The following is a 20170-nucleotide window of genomic DNA, read 5'->3' as shown; positions in this document are numbered from 1 at the left end:
TCTTGATACCACATGGAGTGATCTGAATTAGCTGAACACTGCTATCTGTGATGCTGGGGGCCTCAGGAGGAGGCCAAGATGAACTATCCACTTGGCATTTCTGGCTGAAGATGTTTGCAATCATTTCAACTGTGTCTTTTGCATTCACGTTCTGGGCTCCCCCATCATTCAGAGTAGGGAGCCTCCTCCTCCTCCAGTTAGTTGTCTAATTGTTTGCCACCATTCATGACTGCTTGTGGCAGGACTGCAGAATTTTGATCAGATGCGCTGAATGCAGGATTGCTTAGCTCTGCCTATTGCATGCTGCTTCCGCTATTTGGCATGTTTGTAGCCTGTGTTTTAGCTTTAGCGGGTAGCTATGTCTGGCTCTTCTCCTGGCATGCTCTCCGGCACACTTCATTGAGCCCAGGTTTGTCGTTTGGCTTGATGGTAATGGTAGAGTGAGGGTTATGTCAGACCATGAGGTTACAGATTGTGATGAAATGCAATTCAGCTGCTGCTGATGTCCCAAAGCACCTCATAGATGCCCAGTTTTGAGCTGCTAGATGTGATCCCAATAGCATTTATCATGGTGGTAGTGCCAGAAAACACAATGGAGGATATCCTCAGTGTGAAGATGGGACTTCTTCTCCACAAGGACTGTGCAGTGGTCACTCTGATCAATATTGCCATGGACAGATGCATCTATGACAAGTAGATTGCTGAGGGTAAGGCAAAGTAGAATTTTCCCTCTTGCTGGTTCTCTCAGGACCTGCTGCAGACCCAGTCTAGCAGCTATGTCCTTCAGCACTTGGCCAGCTCGGTCAGTAATGGTGCTACTGAGCTACTCTTGATGAAGGGCATTAAATTCCCCACCCGGAGTAAATTCTGTGCCCTTGCTACCCTCAATGCCTCTTCCTAAGTGGTGTTCAACATCTACGGAGTCATCAGTTGAGCAATGACGATAAGAGGTAAATTGGTATTAGTACTAAAGAAAGGATGATCTTTCATTACATAATGCTTGTTACAATCATCTGTAATAGACATATTGACAAACAGAAGGAATTGGGATTTTACCAACCAAACTGTGACAGTTATTTTTGTCATGTAATGTGAATGTGTTATTTTTAATGAATCCGATTCTCCTGGTGTTTTGCCTGTGTGGCTGCCTCTGCCCCTGACCAAACTTCCTCTGAAGATCTCTCCTGGCCTAATCCTGATCCTTCACCAGATTCTCTTCGATCACACCTTATGCCCACTCCAAGCTCATCCTGTCCAACACTATTCCCACTAAATTACTGAGCAATCAACTTTCCTACCTGATCCACATATTAGCTGACATTCTCGTCTCCTCAGATTCTGTCCCTCTTTCCTTCAAACGTGCCTACATCACCCCTAAGCTCATGAAACCTCAGTGTGGGAGGTGCTGCGGGTGGGGATTATGTTCTGCAAGTTCCCATTTTTTCCAGTCTGCAGATGCACTGGTGGAACACTGGAGGTTGAATAGGTTAGTAAGCTGAAGCAGAGCAGCTTCAGGAAAGTTGGGATATTTGTTATCTGAGGATGTTATGGCCAGGGAAAAGGTGCCTGCAGTTCCCAGGGAAATTAGATAATTTCCTGTTGACTACACAAACTTCAATAAGATCAGCAGGGGATTGGCCCCTTCCCAGCTTTTCTGGCAGGATCTTGGTCCACACATTCTCTGCTTCTCCATTTTATCACTTTAATGATAATCACATAACTGAGTTCATTGTGGTGAAATATTGTGCATGTAACCACCAGATTGCTAAGTGATTTCAACAAGATGACAGTTTAACAGAAGGCCTTTTATTATGTTGACAGATGATAAGGTCAAGCCTTATTGTAACAATCTAGAAATCCCTCATTCGCCTGAAAGATCCAATAGTTGGGTTGTAACCGCCCCAGTCACTGTATCTCCTATATTCACCGGGTCTCATGAAGTACTGTTGGCCTCTGTAGTTGGGATGTTCATAGAAGATCCAGTAACCATCCATCACTTGGCAGGAGTGAATGTCACGGTAACGGAAACAATCATAGACAGATGGACAGTCATCCATGAATTCCATCATCTGTCCTCCAAAGTCAGGTCTCTCGTAAATCCTCATTCTGTAGTTTCCACCTCGGTACTATAAAAGCAATAAGATGATATTAGCGATGAAACTGCAAATATACATTTGGTATATGTAGAAAAAGAGGAACATGGTAAAGGAAGGAATATAACAGAGCCCAGATGATGACAGCAACAATGAGAGAAAAGCTGAGATAATTTATTAACATCAATTCAATAGGTTGATTATATTTGATACATGTTACCAACAAGTAGCTCCTATGTAATTTTATACAGTTAATCAGTGAAGTGTGTGTAAGAGTGCACAAGAGGCTGATATTAGTTGGTGGACACAGACAGAGGTTTATCAATATCAGTAAAAATCTAAATGTGCTTCTGGTTCCTATTCGGATGAGACTCCTTCTCTGTTTTTTTCTGTGTGGGGGCAGCTTTCACTTTTCTATAATGTATTAAACAATTACAGTAGGATGAATGGGGTGAGCACAAGTATGTCTGTCAGCCAATTGTAGCCAGTCATGTCATAGCCTATCTGTAGATGACCTTATTACTTTCTACACTGTTAATGCATCAATTTGACTTTCAGTTCGGAATACCATACATATATACTCCAGTAATAGTCAATATCGTGTAAAAGTCGACCCCTAATTTTCCAAGGACACCCCGTTCCGACTCAGCTCACTGCCCTACCATGTGTTCAGAGTCACACAGCAGAGACCGGGACCAGAGTTTTTCTCTCATCGGGTGGGCTCGTCGGGGGCAACCCACCACCCACGCTTGGCTCCGCACCCCAATTTCAAGCAGGCGGGTCAATTAAGGCCTGCTCTGTGCGGATCGCGAGCGGCAGCGCTAAGCGCTACCTGTGCGGGCGGTGGGAGGAGGGAGACCTGGGCCTCACGCATAGTTTGCACATGCACGCGAAAGAGTGCTTCAATCTCCCTGAGGCAGCTCCATGCCTCAGGGAGATTGAAGCACTTTTTAAAAAAATTAACAAAGACGATAAAAATTTAGTGTGTCACATGAGATAGGACATGTTTTTAATTTCAAATTAAATTTTTTATTTAATTTGTATTAGCTTTAGGAAATCCCACTCGTGAATGAGGTTTCCTAAAAAATGTAAAGGCCGCTTGGCCTTTTCGCCTGCCCGCCAACTGTTAGGTTGTACGGGCAGTGTAAATTTCAAATTAATTAGCTCATTAATGGCCTCAATAGGACTTTCAATTATCGGCAGACGTGGAGCCGGCTCTGGCGGGTGCTCGTTGAATGAAACATCACACGTCAAATAATGCTTGGGCGTGTCGGGCACGCACCCACAAGCCGAACGTAAAATTCTGGCCCAGGATTTGAAGCAGGTGCTATCGGACCTTTCTGTATCGGTGCCAGATCACAGAGTGCAGTTTTCCCACTGAGAGGTTGGGGAAATGGAGTAAAAGTTAACTTCTCATTGAAATGGTAGAGGTAAGATTGGAACAAACTACAGAGTCAGTACACACGAGCCGAGAGCGTATTAAACTTTCCCAGAAATGGAACTAATTTCACTGAACTGCCATGGCTCCATAGGAAAAGAAAAGGGATTAGTAAAAAGGTAATTTGTCAGGCTTCCTTCTTGCTCCAGTCCATTGCCTTGCAAGCTGCGAGCATCTGACAGGGAGACTGAAAAATGAGCACCTTTCCAGCTGAAACAAAAGCAGAAAATGCTAGAAAAACTCAGCAGGTATTACATCATCTGTGGGGAGAAAAACAGAGTTAACGTTTCAAGTCCATATGACTTCTTCAGAGCTTCAACCATTCCGGCTGGCTGTGTGAGCCACAATTGCCAGCCCATCAAAAACATTACCATGTCAAAGTTGACCCCTTAATTTTTACCGAAAAAGGTTCTCAGAAGTTAAACTTCTACATTATTTTACCTTTCCAATTAATTCCAAATAAATGTATCCAATTATATCCCAGATAATTTTGAATCTTGTAACAGGTTACCGTCACATGACACCTATGAATAACGTCCTAATTTGCACAACTATTGATTTAAGACCAAACTGTATAATTTAACAGCAGGTACAAAATTACAAGGACTAATACTAACTTCTGGCAGTGACAGAAATGCATGTTAGTGGATTGATAAATCAGGCTGGGTGTGTGACAGGCAGGCAATCCACTACCTGTTAACCACCACTGGAGAAAGTTAAAACCAGACCTGTGAAAACAGCCAATGGCTCTTCAGAGCTGATGCGCACAAACTCAATTGTTGAGCACACTGATCATTTCCTAAGTCTTCATTTCCATTGAATATATAAACCACCAGAAGTAACTTACATATGGGTAGGAGCGACATGAGCCGATGCTGTCATTGAATCCCATCCAGCGCTGGTAGTCAGGATATTCTCCCCTGCTCAGAACATACTGGTATCCCATGTAATTGGGTCTCTCATACACCACCCACCAGTCACTCTCAACGCGGATGGAGTTACAGCGGCTGAAGTAAGGGGACAGGTCAGCACAGTCACTACTGCACTCATAGTGCCGACCCCGGAAGTCTCTGTCCTCGTAAAAGATGATCTGTGGAAAGGGATAAGTTTATTCATTAGTAATTTATCAAACTAGGAAATATTTAATGATGAATTCTAATACAATATATAAACTCTGATTCTTGCCTTTCCCATTTTGAGCTGAGAGGAAGCTGAGTAACTGACTGAATGTTTCACTGCTTCACACAGCTTGGTATTTATACACTAGACAGAGAGGCCTCTCTGGCCTATACTTTGTTATTCTAATATTTGCCATGGTCTGAAATCAGCACAAAACCAGCAAAAGCCATGACACATACTCTCATTGTAAAGAAAACCGTTAAAAGGCAAAACTGTTTTAAGGCACCTATTTATGATTGATTGCATTCTGCCTTCGTGTCATTTTAATTGTTGAGTGAATGACAGTAACATTCATTGGAACGCATTCTGTTCCCTATACACCACTTGCTCTCAATTTCTCGAACAGTTGTCATTATACATTCAACCAGGTATGTTTCCAAAAGCTGTATCGAGTGGTGGCGGGGCCCGCTCACTGACACGTAAAATGACATGCGATGACATCGGGGGGAACTCCCGACGTCACCGTGCCCGATTTAAATTTTCAGGAAGGCGGGAGCGCAGCCAAATCAGCTGTGTGCCCACCAACCTGTCAATGGCCAATTGACACCATTGACAGAGGCAATTAAGTAATTAAAGGACCTACCCGTCCAACCTTAAGGTTGGCGGGCAGGCCAGGAGCCCCAGTGGGAACGAGAAGAAACATGAAACCTTTTCCACTGATGGGATGAGGTTTCATGTAGACTTTAAAAATTTTTAATGAAGATTGTGTAAAAATTATGGACATGTCCCAACTCATGTGACATTGTCACATGAGGGGACATGTAAGGGAAATTTTATTTTTCTGTTTTTGTCTTTTTTACATTTACAGATGATCTCCCTGAGGCTGCACTTAGCCTCAGGGAGATGAGTGCGCTCCTTCATGCACATGTGTGAAAGAGCACACTCTAGATTTTGGGACTCCCCCTCGCCCGCAGAGGGAGCGCACAGCGCTTCTGTGTGGACGTCACGCTGGGCAGGCCTTAACATAAAATGGCGCCGTGCCTCCAATTGGGGGCGCCGATCGGAAGCACCATCAACTTCCCCCACAACGGGGGGAAAATTCAGCCCATAGAGTTTACAGCAGAGAAAGAGGCCCTTTGGCCCATCATGTGTGCACTGGTCATCAAGCCCCTATCTACTCTAATCCCATTTTATAGCACTTGGCCCGTAGCCTTGTATGCTATGGCATTTCAAGTGTTCATCTAAATACTTCTTAAATGTTGTGAGGGTTCCTGCCTACTCAGGAGTGTGTTCCACATTCCAACCACCCCCTGAGTGAAAACATTTTTCCTCAAATCCCCTCCAAACCACCTGCACCTCATCTTAAATCTATGCCCCCTGGTTATTGACCCCTCCACTAAGGGGAAAATTTTCTTCCTATCTACCATATCTATGCCCTTCATAATTTTGTACACCTCAGTACAAGGTTCCCCCTTAGCCTTCTCTCCTCTAAGGAAAATAACCCCAACCTATCTAGTGTCTCTTCATAGCTGAAGCACTCCAGCCCAGGCAACATCCTGGTGAATCTCCTCTGCACCCTCTCTAGTGCAATCACATCTTTCCTATAATGTGGCGACCAGAACTGTACACAGTACTCCAGATGTGGCCTAACTAACAGCGTTACAGCCTAACTTTACAGCATTCTGCATTATGGCTGATGTGCACCTACCAGTGCGCTTAGATTCCAGATTGTGGTCCAAAGACAATAGGCTTTTATGACTGCATGTACAGTATCTATTTGGTGACATTATTACCGCAATGTTGAGAGGGTACTTATTAACACTGGTTAAACACGGTTTTACATTTTAATCAATATCATTTTGCTGCACAAAAAACAAAAATACCTGGAAAAACTCAGCAGGTCTGACAGCATCTGCGGAGAGGAATACAGTTGACATTTCGAGTCCATATGGACCTTCATCAGAACTAAGGAAATAGAAAAATGGGGTGAAATATAAACTGGTAGAGGGGGGTGGGACGGGTAGAGCTCGATAGGGGGCCAGTGATAGGTGAAGGCAAAGGAGAGATTGCCAAAGATGTCATAGACAAAAGGACAAAGGGGTGTTGACGGTGTTGATATTATCTAAGGAATGTGCTAATGGGGACATTAAGGGTAGCAAGCAGGACAAGCTAGTGGCAGATGGCCCTCCTGGGGGTGGGGTGGGGGGAAGGGGAGAAGGGATCGAAAGGGGCTAAAAGGTGGAGATGAAACAATAGATCGAATTAAATTTTAAAATAGCTGGGAATAGAGAAATATATATTTTTTTAAATTATAAATTATTGGAAAAAGGGGGATCGGAAAGGGGGTGGGGATGGAGGAGAGAGTTCATGATCTAAAATTGTTGAACTCAATATTAAGTCCGGAAGGCTGTAAAGTGCCTAGTCAGAAGATGAGGTGCTGTTCCTCCAGTTTGCGTTGAGCTTCACTGGAACATTGCATCAGGCCAAGGATGGACATGTGGGCTTGAGAGCAGGGTGGTGTGTTGAAATGGCAAGTAACAGGGAGGTCTGGGTCATGCTTGTGGACAGACCGAAGGTGTTCCGCAAAGCGGTCACCCAGTCTGCGTTTGGTCTCTCCAATGTAGAGGAGACCGCATTGGGAGCAGTGAATGCAATAGACTAAATTGAGGGAAATGCAAGTGAAATGTTGCTTCACTTGAAAGGAGTGTTTGGGCCCTTGGATGGTGAGGAGGGGGGAAGTAAAGGGGCAGGTGCTGCACCTTCTGCGGTTGCATGGGAAGGTGCCGTGGGAGGGGGTTGAGGTGTAGGGGGTGATGGAGGAGTGGACCATAGTGTCCAGGAGGGAATGATCCCTGCAGGATGCCACCGGGGGGTGAAGGGAAGATGTGTTTGGTGGTGGCATCATGCTGGAGTTGGCAGAAATGGTGGAGGATGATCCTTTGAATGCGGAGGCTGATGGGGTGATAAGTGAGGACAAGGGGGACCCTATCATGGTTCTGGGAGGGAGAGGAAAGTGTGAGGGCGGATGCACGGGAGATGGGCTGGACATGGTTGAGGGCCCTGTCAAGCTCTGTGGGTGGAAAACCTCGGTTATGGAAGAAGGAAGACATGTCAGAGAAACTGTGTTTGAAAGTGGCATCATCAGAGCAGATGCAATGGAGGCAAAGGAACTGAGAGAATGGGATGGAGTCCTTATGGGGAGCGGGGTGTGAGGTGCTGTAGTTGAGGTAGCTGTGGAAGTCGATGGGCTTGTAATGAATATTGGTGGACAGTCTATCACCAGAAATTGAGACAGAGAGGTCAAGGAAGGGAAGGGAAGTGTCAGAGATGGACCATGTGAAAATGGTGGAGGGGTGGAAATTGGAAGCAAAATTAATAAATTTTTCCAGGTCCAGACGAGAGCATGAAGCAGCACCGAAGCAGTTATCGATGTACCAGAGAAAGAGTTGTGGGAGAGGGCCGGAGCAGGACTGGAACAAGGAATGTTCCTCATACCCCATAAAGAGACAGGCATAACTGGGGCCCATGCGGGTTCGCATAGCCACACCTTTTATTTGGAGGAAGTGAGACGAGTTTAAGGAGAAATTGTTCAGTGAGAGAACAAGTTCAGCCAGATGGAGGAGAATAGTGGTGGATGGGGATTGTTTGGGCCTCTATTCAAGGAAGAAGTGGAGAGCCCTCATAGCATCCCGGTGGGGGATGGAGGTGTAGAGGGATTGGACGTCCATAGTGAAGAGGAGGCGGTTGGGGCCAGGGAACTGGAAATTGTTGATATGAGATAGGGTGTCAGAGGAATCGCAGATATAGGTGGGAAGAGACTGGACAAGGGGAGAGAGAATGGAGTCAAGATAGCAAGAAATGAGTTCCGTGGGGCAGGAATAGGCTGGCATGATAGGTCTCCTGGGACAGTCCTGTTTGTGGATTTTGGGTAGGAGGTAGAAGTGGGCCGTCTGAGGTTGGGAGACTATGAGGTTGGAAGCTATGGAGGGAAGATCTCCAGTGGAGATGGGGTCAGTGTCAGTTCTGGAAACAATGGCTTGATATTCAGTGGTGGGGTCATGGTCCAGGGGGAGGGAGGAGGAAGTGTCTGCAAGTTGACGCTCATCCTCTGCGAGGTAGAGGTTAGTGCGCCAGACAAGAACAGCACCACCCTCGTCAGCGGGTTTGATGACAAAGTCAGGGTTGGACCTGAGAGAACGGAGTGCGGCAAGTTCAGAAAGAGACAGGTTAGAGTGGGTGAAAGCAGCAGAGAAATTGAGATGACTGATGTCACGCCGAAAGTTCTCAATGAAAAGAGCAAGAGCGGGTAAAAATCCAGAGGGAGGGGTCCAGGTGGAGGGAGAATATTGGAGGCGGGTAAAAGGATCCATTGAACCGGGAGAGGACTCCTGCCCAAAGAAATGATCACGGAGATGAAGGCGGTGGAAGAAGAGTTTAGCATCGTGCCGAGCCCGAAATTCATTGAGGTGAGGGAGTAAGGGTATGAAACTGAATCCTTTGCTGAGCACTAAACGTTCAGCAGAAGGTCAGAGGGTATGGTGAATACACGGCTAGGGCTGGGAATGGAAGACGGGATGGGCATGGGTGGAGGGTCCTGGATGGGCATTGGTGTCGATGAGTTGTTGGAGCTTGCGTTCCTTTGCATCTGAAAGAAAGAGACAAAGTTTCTTGTTAAGGCATCAGATGAGACAAAGAATAAAATGAAACTAGGGGCAAGGACAGCTTAGAGATTGGGTGCATCGGTGCTGCTGGAGGGAGAGGTCGAGTGGGTTCATATGGCAGCGCATGGCACTGAGTGTGGATTTCAGGATGTGATGAGAACAGCAGTCCGAGGAGCGTTGTATGTCCCGGAGATACCTGTAATCCTGGGTGGGTTCGAAACACGAGGGATAGAACTTCAATTAGAATCCACGTGGGGTAAGTCGGAGACGGAAACAGTCACTGAGGAATGAAATATGGCTGTGAAAGCAAGTTTTAGTAAACACCTTGTCAAACACCAGGAGAGAAATGGAAAGCAATGAAGGCGAACAGGGCAAAAGAGACAGGCAGAAATCCTGTCGGAGAGAAGAGTAATACTTCTTCAAGGTAGACATTCCTTGAAGAGAGGTGGCTGTCAATTAAACACTAAGATAAAAGCAAAATACTGCGGATGCTGGAAATCTAGAACAAAAACAAAAATACCTGGAAAACCTCAGCAGGTCTGATAGCATCTGTGGAGAGGAATACAGTTGACGTTTCGAGTCCATATGACCCTTCATCAAAACTAAGGAAATAGAGAAATGGGGTGAAATATAAGCTGATAGAGGGGGGTGGGACAGGTAGAGCTCGATAGAGGGCCAGTGATAGATGAAGGCAAAGAAGAGATTGCCAAAGGTGTCATAGACAAAAGGACAAAGGGGTGTTGAATTTATTTCGATCTATTGTTTTATCTCCACCATTTAGCCCATTTCGATCCCTTCCCCCCTTCCCCCCACCCCACCCCCACTAGGGCCATCTGCCACTAGCTTGTCCTGCTTGCTACCCTTAATGTCCCCATTAGCACATTCCTTAGATAATATCACCACTGTCAACACCCCTGTTGGTGGGTGGCTGGGGAGGCGGGGGGCGGGGAGGGGGGGGAGGCGGTTAGTTGTTTAGGGTGAGTGGTTGGGGGTTGGGTAGTCGGGTCAAGGTGTGGATAGTTGGGTCAGGGGGGTTTAGTAGTCAGGTCGGCAGGTGGTAGTTAGGTCGGAGGCATTCTGGGAGTCAGTAGTCAGATCAGTTGGGGTGGATAGTACGTTCGGGAGGATTGTTGGGGTGTGGTGTGCAGTGGCTGTTTGCAGGGATGATTGAGTTATGCTGTTAATTACTGAGTTACATCAGAGATTAAACAGTCTAATAATTCAATGGTAAGTGTCTGGGTAAGTGGTATGTATCTCGCCCAAGTCTCTGAAACTGAGAGCAGTGTAAGAGACATTTGCAAAGGGTGTGGGGCAGTGCAAATCTACCCACTAGAAGTTTAAACCTCCCGGGAAATTACAGTGAGTGTACGTGTGGCAGGATTTTTCAGGGTCCCAACCCACACCAGCAACTTAAGTTCAGTGTATTGTCTCTTTCAATACCAGAAGATCTGGCCCATTGAATCATACAGTGCAGAAAAAGGCTATTTACCCTATCACATCTGCCCCATTCTTTGAAAGAGCTTTCCAATTAGGCTCCCCTTCATTCCCCATAGAATTGAAAATTTCCCTTTTCATGTGTTTGTCAGGAAAAGAAAGCCATGGACAACTAAGGTGATAGGAAACAACGTGAAAATAAAAGAAATTGCATACAAAAATGGAATCAAAGCAAGGATGCTGGTGACTGGGAAAGATACGAAGAACAGCAAAGGTGGCAAAACAGTAAGAGCTATGAAAGGTAAGTGTGAAAAATATACTTGCAAGGGATAGCAAGAATAACATTTTTAAAAATTACAACTATGTTTGAAAAAGATGGGGGTTAGGAGCAATGTGAATCCCTTAAAAACTGATATCAGTGATGTTGTCAATGATAATATGAAAATGATGGACATGTTGAATAGTGATGTTGTGTCAGTATCTGCAGTAGAGGAAGAGGTCAGCATGGCAGATAGCCCAAGGAAACTAAAAGTAGTAAGTGAGGCAATTGCACTTGAGGACTGACAATAAATGCTGGCTTTTCCAGTAACACCCTCATCCCAGCTGAAGAGAGGTCGAATGCCCTATACTTCTTTGACCACACAGGTTTTTGTTTGAAAAGATATAAATGCCAATTCTGAGAGTACTTAACTGTTTATGCGCTGTGATCATAAAAGAACCAATAGGAAAGGTTTTCTTGGGCTTACCAAAGAAAGAGGTTAGCTTTATGATACTTAAATCAATTGAAATAAAATAATAAAATAAAATAATGACACGCACACACGAAGGATAGGTTGGTCAAATTAGAGTCCATAAAAGATAAAAGGAATTCACAGTTCGTAATTTGATGTCTCAGCTGGCTTCAGGCTGAATCTGGTGGTCTTGATGCTTTCAGCGTCATGATGGTTTAAAACTGTTGGTGAATGATTTTTCTGTCTTCTGGAGACACAGCTGTGGAGTTGAGGTCTTCCTTTAAAATCTGTGTCTGCTGTACATGGATAGACAATTAATTATAAGACAGAGATGAAGTGAATTTTTTTCTCTCAAAGAGTCGTGAGTCTTTGGAACTGTCTTCCTCAAAAGGCAGCGGAAGCAGTGACTTTAAATATTTTTTAAGGCAGAGGTAGATAGATTGTTGATAAACCAGGGGGTGAAATGTTATTGGGAGTAGGCGGGAATGTGGAGTTGAGATTCCAGATCAGATCAGCCATGACTTGCGGAGCAGGCTCGAGGGCCCGAGTGGTCTATTCCTGTTCCTAGTTCGTGTGCAATAACAGACAGGACTCCAAGTTTGCAACTTGTGTGGAGAGAGACAGATGCATTTAGATTCTTAGCTGCTCGTACAGATCTGCCGAGATAGCATGTGCTTAAAACACACAAAGGAGGTGGCTTGTCCTGTGACTTCTCTTCTCCAACTACCAGTAATTCGAACACAATCGTGCATTCTAACTGAAACTCAATTAGCGCAGTCTGGAAGTTAACTTCAATTAGGGCCCCATTGTCCAAGCAATTAGCCTTTATTGATTCATCTCCAACAGTTAAATAGCTCAGGTGATTGTTGTAGGTGCTTTGGTAATGAGGCAAGAGATGTTGCACATCTCTATGACATTAGGTATAAATATTTTTTTTTAAATGATGCACTATTCTCTTCCAAAGTTCTTTTTAATTGGAAACCATTACTTTGGAGTAGAACATTGCCCATGTTGCTCAGCTATTTAAGAAAGCCGACAGAGGGAAACCAGGGTAAAATTTCAGCCCAGTTAGCCTAACATCTGTTGACAGGAAATTACTAAAGTCTATAATTAAGGATAGGGTGACTGAAAAGCTTGAAATCTTCAACTGATCAGAGAAAGCCAGCATGAATTTGTAAAGGATAGGTCATGCCTGACAAATCTGATGAAACTTTTGAAAAGGTAAATGAAGTAGTGGACAGGAGAATGTAAGAACAAAAGATTATAAGAAATGGGAGCAGGTGTCGGCCATTTGGCCCCTCATAGCTATTCTGATTGTGACCTCAACTCCACTTTCCTGCCTAATCCCATAACCCTTGACTCGCTGTCTCCAAGATTTTTGGACTTTATTAACATGAACTTCCAGAAGGCATTTGATAAAGTATCCCATAAGAGGCTGCTAGCTAAAGTTGAAGTTCATGCTAATGAATGCAAATATTGGCCATGTTAGGGAAGTTCATTGAACATCAGGAGACACAGAGTAGGGCTAATGGGCAGGTACTCAGATTGGCTGGGTGTGACTAGTGGTAGCCTGTAAGGATCTGTGTTGGGTCTCAGGAATTCACTGTATTTACTAACAACTTCGATAATGTATTAGAAAGCCACATTTACAAATTTACCAGCAACATAAAGATAGATGGTATTATAAACAATGTAGTTGGAAGCATAAAATTAAAAAAGGCTGTTAGTTAATTAAGCGAATGGGAATAACTGTGGCAAATGCATTTTGATGCAAGCAATTTGAAGTCATTCAATTTGAATTTAAAAGGATAGAACTGGGTAATTTCTGAATTTCTCAAAATTTCAAATCTAGTGGAGGTCCGTAGAGAATTGTGAATCCAGGTCCATAAAACATTAAAATGTAAGAATGATGGCCTTATATAGAGGATTAGAATACAAGAGGGTAGAAGTCATGCTTCAGCTATATAAAGCCTTGGTTAGATTACATCTGGGCAGCACACAATAGGAAGAACATATTGGCCTTGGACGCAATGCTGAGTAGATTTACCAGAATGATAACAGACTCCAAGGGTTAAATTGAGAGGAAAGATTTCACAGACTGGCATTTTATTTCCTTGCATTTAGAAGATTGTGGTGATTTGATGGAAATTCCCCAGATATTGAGGAGAAAAGAGAGGATTGTTAGAGACAAAATATTTCTGCTTTTTGGGAAGGCTAGCACCACAGAGCAAAGTCTAAAAATTTCAACCAAACATTTCAGCAGTGAAATTAGGAAGTACTCCTTCACACAGAGGGTAGTAGAAGTTTGGAAGTCTCTTCCACAAACAGCAATTGTAGCTAGATCAACTGTGAATTTTAAATCTGAGACTGATAGATTTGTGTTAACCAAGGTATGAAGGCATTGGTATTACCTATGTGGCCGTAGATGTCTTTCCTATGGCCCTTCTAACTACGTCTCCCTCGGTCGTTTTTTTTGCACCCTATTATGTCAATGAATTATCCGCCTAAACCAGGGGTGCTCAAACTGTTGGTCACAATGCCATGAGCAATTGAGATCATGGGTTCCTCCTCCTCTGAGGCAGCAGTGCCCAATGTGAAGTGGAGACTCTGGAGGGACAAGCCTGGGATCGGCTCCTAGTTCCCATGACATGTGCCTGCATGATTTATTTCTTGCCTTGTTTCGAAGGGCACAGCCAAAGGAAATGAGTTCTGAGGTCCCAGCACTGCCTCCATCAGAATCTGCAAAATGATTGCAGGAAAAACCATTCCTCCCTGCTCTAACAATTCTACCCCACCTCCCTGCTCTCATGTGGCCCAATAAAATTGTTCCAATATCACAATTAACCCTCACTATTTTTCTACTGGATACCACTGAATTAAGGGAAAAACAGGCAAAGGCAATTGGAGTTAGGTCACAGAGCAGGCATCATCTCACTGAATGGTGGAATGGGCAGGGGGGCCTAAATGGCCTTCTCTGTTCTTATGCTCCTCGATTTAATTCCCTTTTGAAGGTTGATATTGAACCTGCTCCACCGCCCTTTCAGGCATTGCATTTTATAACAGACCAAAATATAATTCAAATTTTACTATTTCATATAGACTGAACAGCACCACTGCCCAAAACAATTAAGGTTTATTAGATTGGAATCGTCCTAGAAATCGGCAAAGTCCAATTTGGGCACAGAAAGCGGCGTTTGACTTGTCGATGGCAATGGCAGATTTTTCTGCTGTATCATGCGGCACTGTGTTTCAAAAATGCAGAAGCACGGGCTTCACGTCGGATCGCTGGCAAGGTGGCCTCTGATTCACACGCCCCACCATGACCTCAGGCCTTCAGTATTACGGGTGCCATATTTAAAGGGTGCCCCTGCACAGAGCTAGCTCTCTCTAAGGGATCGAAATCTGCTAGAAAGTCATGGCTGCCATACGGAGGAAACATGCTGCTCCCAAATTTAGCGACACCTCCCTCGCGTACTGGACACTGTGGAGACCTGCCGTGAATCCCTCTACCCTGCTCTGGGTAGACTAGCAAGCAAGGTGACAAATCCAGCATGGGAGGCGGTGGCAGCGGTGGTCAGCGCCAATGCCTTGCAAAAGTGAACAGCCACCCAGTGCCAAAAGAGGATGAATGTCCTCCTCCTTTCTGCCAGGGTAAGTCACTCTTCCCATCATTCTCAACTCACACAGTTACAAACCCATCACACATCCACATGGATTCCACTCACTGCCACTTCAAGGGACATCACCATTCACACTCTCACACACATCTTCATCTGCCCTTCAGATCATGTCCTCATCCCGTCCATGGCACCACTCACCACTCACACATGCCAGGCATCCTTCTCATCTGGCTTGGCAGGTGTCCTACTTACACTCTCTCCATCTGAATCTATGCCGGACAAGCTGGCACACAACAAAAGGGAGAGGTCACAGACAGGTGGAGGAATGCCCAACATCAGGGCCTGAATCTTCTGGTCGGCATGTGGGGGCAGGCCCCGCTCGCCGACGTGTAAATTGATGCGCGGTGATGTCAGGCGTGTGTCCCGGCGTCACCGTGCATCATTCTGATCCTCAGTTCAGCGGGCGCGCAGCAGAGTCGCCCATTATTAAACTAATTGAGGTACTTGTCTGGGCTGCCCGTCCAACCTTAATGTTCGCATTTTTCATGGAACCGCATCCATGGGCGGGATGAGGTTTCAAGAAGGGTTTATAAGTTTAATAAAAATTTTTATTAAAATTCATTGACATGTCTCAGCTCATGTGACACTGTCACATGAGGGGACATGTCTGAAAATTTTTAAAAATTCTTTTATTCAACTTTTCAAAATCAAAGTAATATTGCCTCAGGGAGATTTCTGCACTCTTGCTCAGGCCCCGATTCTCCCTCCTTCCCCGTCCACATAGGTAGCACTAAGCACTTCCGGGTGCGCATCACGCTGGGCGAGTCTTAATTGGCCTACCCACACAAAATGGCGGCGCGCAGCCGATCATGGGCAGTGATCGGCTATGTGCCCACCCGCGCCTGCTCTGAACCGCTCACCCGAAGGGGAGAAAATTCTCCTCCAGGTGTCCTCACAGAAGTTGAAAATAGAGTCATCCAGCTGGCCAACGATGATCTGGACCATTCCTGTGCTGGTCGGCTGTGCTTAACCAAGTGAGGGTCCAGCAGTGCAACATCCACCAGACAACAGTGCTGTGAGTCAGTTCCCCTTTTCCGCAGTCCCCTGCCATGCACTAATTATCTCTCCTTGCTTTCGCAGGCACATCTGAGAAGCAGCCAAGGGGGTCCACAAGCCCGGTCCTCAACTCAAGCACCAAAGACACCTCAGAAGAGGAATCTGATGACACCCTCATTGAAGACCCATCACAGTGCTCACCCACATCCTCCACTAGCCAGAGGAATGCACCTCGGCGGGACCTAGTTCCAGAGTAGCCTTGGGGTCCCAATCTGGTGAGTACATCGCACTGTCTGATCCACAGCAGACGGCAGCAGGGATTTCCCAGGTTTCCAGCATTCGAAGGACTGTTGGAGGCCAGAAATTTGCTGAGTCCGAGTCAGATGAGGAGGCTCTGGACACGGTCATACCTCAGTTGCTGGAGCAGCAAAGGCAAGCTTGGGAACAACAGGAGGGGATGCACTCCTCAGATTGCAAAGCGTGATGGAGGAGCTCATCCACCTTCAGCCTGAGGTGATAGCGCCAGCATGCCAACGCACCGAGATCAACACTAGGTAGCAGCCAACATGGAGACCTTGACCCAGGCCATTTGTCCTGCACTGCTGCAAGAGCTGCACTCCATTGCTGGGGCACTTTCAGGCATCCATCAGTGGGCATCTGCCCCTTCTTCTCAAGGAGTCAGCCAGGGGTCCTCGGGCACCCACAAGGAGGGGGAATCAACTGGTGCACACCCTGGGGCCATTCATCCGGGTGACTCTGGGAGTGTCCGGCCCAACCGAATCCCATCCTCCTGTGACCCCAGCAGCTCCAGCTCCACAGACTGAGGAGGGTGGCACTGCCACACAGCAGGACCCCAAAAGCAGGCCAGGTCTCAGCCGTCCAGGGGACACCTGTCAAGGTCATCACAGTAGCAGTCAGCAGGCCATCTCCACCTCTGCTGTGGATGTCGGGGGAGCTACTAAGACCAGCATGGTTAAGAATGTCAAGAAGTTTCAGTTACACAGCGTAGGCATGGGTGTTAATCACTTGTACCAAATGTTGACCATTGTAAATACATTCCCAAGAAGGTCTCCTTGTCTATGGCTCCTTGTGATGCTGAGCAGTATTCATGTCAAACAGATGTGAAATCTTGGTTCCTGCACAAAATGCAGGTTACTGTCGCAGTCCAGGGCCTCTCCCCTGTGCAGAGTGTAATCCATTGGGCACAGAGATTGCCCGACTTCAAAGTCACTCTCCAGATTAGTGATTCCTGCACCTCCATGTCGCTTGTGTTTGCTGCAAGAATCTCGTACCCAAGCATCACTGGGTTCCGTGATGTTCTCTGTGTGCTCTCAGCAACTTAGAGACAGGGCTACCCGTCCCCCCCGCCATCTCGTCACCACTCCTGACAGGTGAAGGCCGGTGCTGAAGGGAACAGGTGATCAAGCCTGCCAAAGGACTTCAATGTCTTAAAGTCCATGTGCCTGCAGTATCTCAGCAGTATCTCTATAATATGAGCCTCTTCACAGAGTGTATGTGCGCTGCCTTGAGCCGGACAAATGTCAGACATTCCCAGATGCAACGTGAAGATTTCAGAAGTTCCTCACTGCATCTCGTCATCATCCTCCTGGAATCTTGTGGCAATGAGGGCTTCATGAGTATGGTTACCTCGTCTGACCAGTGCAACGGCCTCATAGCCTGCATCCTTGCCTTCCAGGACCTCATCACCCTCATCTCCTTCAACTTCCTCCTCATCGGAGGAGATGTGCAGCTCTTACATCTCTTCATCCATCCAGGCCCTTCCCCCTTTGCATCACCAGGTTGTGTAGTGTGCAGCAAGCCACAATGATGCGCAATACCCTCTGGGTAGTATTCTGGAGTGCTCCACCAGATCTGTCCAGGCACCGGAACCTCATTTTCAAGATACCAATGGCGTGCTCAACCAAACTCCAGGTTGTGGCATGAGCCTCGCTGTACCTTCTCTCACCAGGAGTCTGAGGCCTATGCGCAGGCATCATCAGCCATGTCTTTTGTGGATAGCCCTTGTCCCCAAGGAGCCAACCCTGCAGCCTGTGTGGTCCCTGGAAAATGCCAGGGAACTGAGACCTGCTGAGGATGTACGAGTCGTGGGCACTTCCGGGGTATCTTGCACAAACCTGCATGATCCTTTTGTACGGTCACAGACTAGCTGAACATTGAGAGAGTGGAAGCCTTTGCGGCTCACATACTGGACTGCTCGTTGCCAGGGAGATGTAAGAGCCTCGTAAGTGCAGTCAATGGCACCCTGCACCTGTGGGAATCTGGAAATCTCAGCAAATCCCAGTGCTCTTGCTTCCTGGCTTGCCTGATCTCTGTCGAAGTTGACAAAGTTATGTGCCTTGGCAAAAAGGGTGCCCGTGACCTCCTGAATACATTTGTGGGTGGAGGCTTGCGAGATCCCACAAAGGTCCCCAGTGGAGCCCTGGAAGGAGCCACTTCCATAGAAATTGAGCGCAGCGATTACTAACTGTCACTGGTAGTGGGTGCCCTCCGAGTCCCCATGGTGCCAAAACCTGCAGAAGATGGCATATGCGCATGACCAGCTCCTTTGACATGTGCAGGTGTCAGCGACACTGGTTCTCGTTCATCTGCAGGTAGCACATGTGCCGTCTGTAGACTCTGAATCTATCAATGCGCCTATGAGCGATGGCTCTGTGGGGTTCATCCTCTGCGTGCGAAGGAGGCCATTCACCCTTTGGTCTTCAGGTTCTGCTCCTCCCTTTGACCAGCCAAGTGCCTTTGTTGCATTCTTCTCCTTCTTCTCTCCTGCCTATAAGCAATGAGGCAGACAGCAAGATCACCAGGCTCCATGTTCCTGATGGTCTCCTCACTGCAACATCAAAGAGAGAGACGCGAAAGTCAGCAATTTTCTCCTAAGGATCAGTCTTGGTCAAGTCATCACCTGCAGATGCCTCTCAAAGTCCCTTAACGCATGCCGGAGAGTCCAGGCCACCACATGGATGCTCATTGTTTAGTGCGCATGATGGCTCACTATGCCCACACACAGCACCACCCCACACCACATGACCAAGTGGCAGCAGCTTTGGCCACTCGACTGCATCCTGAATTCTCAACTGAGGCACAGGCATTTTCCTAACCTGCGCTTCAAGGCTCCTTGGTTTGCTTGGAGCATGAGGGTGACTTTTCAATGTCAACTGAAATATAATGCAAGGGACTAGGAGCGCACCCCTCCATCAGTGTTCAATGGCCACCTTTCCTAACAGGATCTTCAGGCTTACCAAGTTGTGCAATGGTTCTGCAGCACCAAGGCACTCATTCGAGTTTGAAATGTGTGCACTAGGGATTAGCAGTCGAGAAGCAATCATCAGCACTGTCAGGAATTAGTGCTGCTTGAGTGGGCACAATTGCTTCACTCCAAGCATGTCAATTGAGCTCAAGCTAAACACTCCCAGCTGTGGTGGAGTGCTCATCTTTGACATGTTGTGCCATTAGCACCGGCCTTTTTCCAACCCCACCCTCACCTCCCACCACCTCAGCATGTGTTTGTGCTCAAACTTCAGTTGGTGCTGTCATGAACCCCCAGTACTGTCGCCCATGCCCCGAGGTTACCTTCCTCCCTTCCTCCTTTGCACTGTTGCCCTTGCCCCAAGGTTACCTTCCCCCACTCCTCCTTTGCACTGTTGCCCTTGCCCCGAGGTTACCTTCCCCCCCTCCTTCTTTGCACTTTTGCCCTTGCCCTGAGGTTGCCATCTCACCCTTCCCCCTTTGCCCTGGCACCACAAGCCAGCCATTAGAAGCCACTGCAAAGATTTGCCTGTGCCCCCTCTGAATCCACAGAGCCACTGGGATCATCGCAAGCGCTGCGCTAAGTTGTGTGCACTCACCTCCAAGTTCCCCTCAAAGTTGAGATCACCAGGTGCATGCCTTTTAAAGGCAGTTGTAAATCACGCTGTCATGAAAGGACGGCGATGTGGGATTTGAAGCTGACATGGGGGGTGATTCCAGCGTGTGACCACAATAATTAGATGCTAATTTATTA

General features: G+C 46.6%; 1 pseudogene; it reads right to left on the bottom strand.

Moving 5' to 3' along the window:
* Positions 1-1784: 1784 nt before the first annotated feature.
* On the bottom strand, positions 1785-17835 carry LOC144686976 (gamma-crystallin S-1 pseudogene; annotated as a pseudogene).
* Positions 17836-20170: the final 2335 nt, after the last annotated feature.

The sequence above is a fragment of the Cetorhinus maximus genome, chromosome 11 (assembly GCF_964194155.1).
Source record: "Cetorhinus maximus chromosome 11, sCetMax3.hap1.1, whole genome shotgun sequence".
Lineage (NCBI taxonomy): Eukaryota > Metazoa > Chordata > Chondrichthyes > Lamniformes > Cetorhinidae > Cetorhinus > Cetorhinus maximus.
The sequence above is the reverse complement of the archived record's forward strand: the minus strand, read 5'-3'. Positions and strand labels throughout refer to the sequence as shown.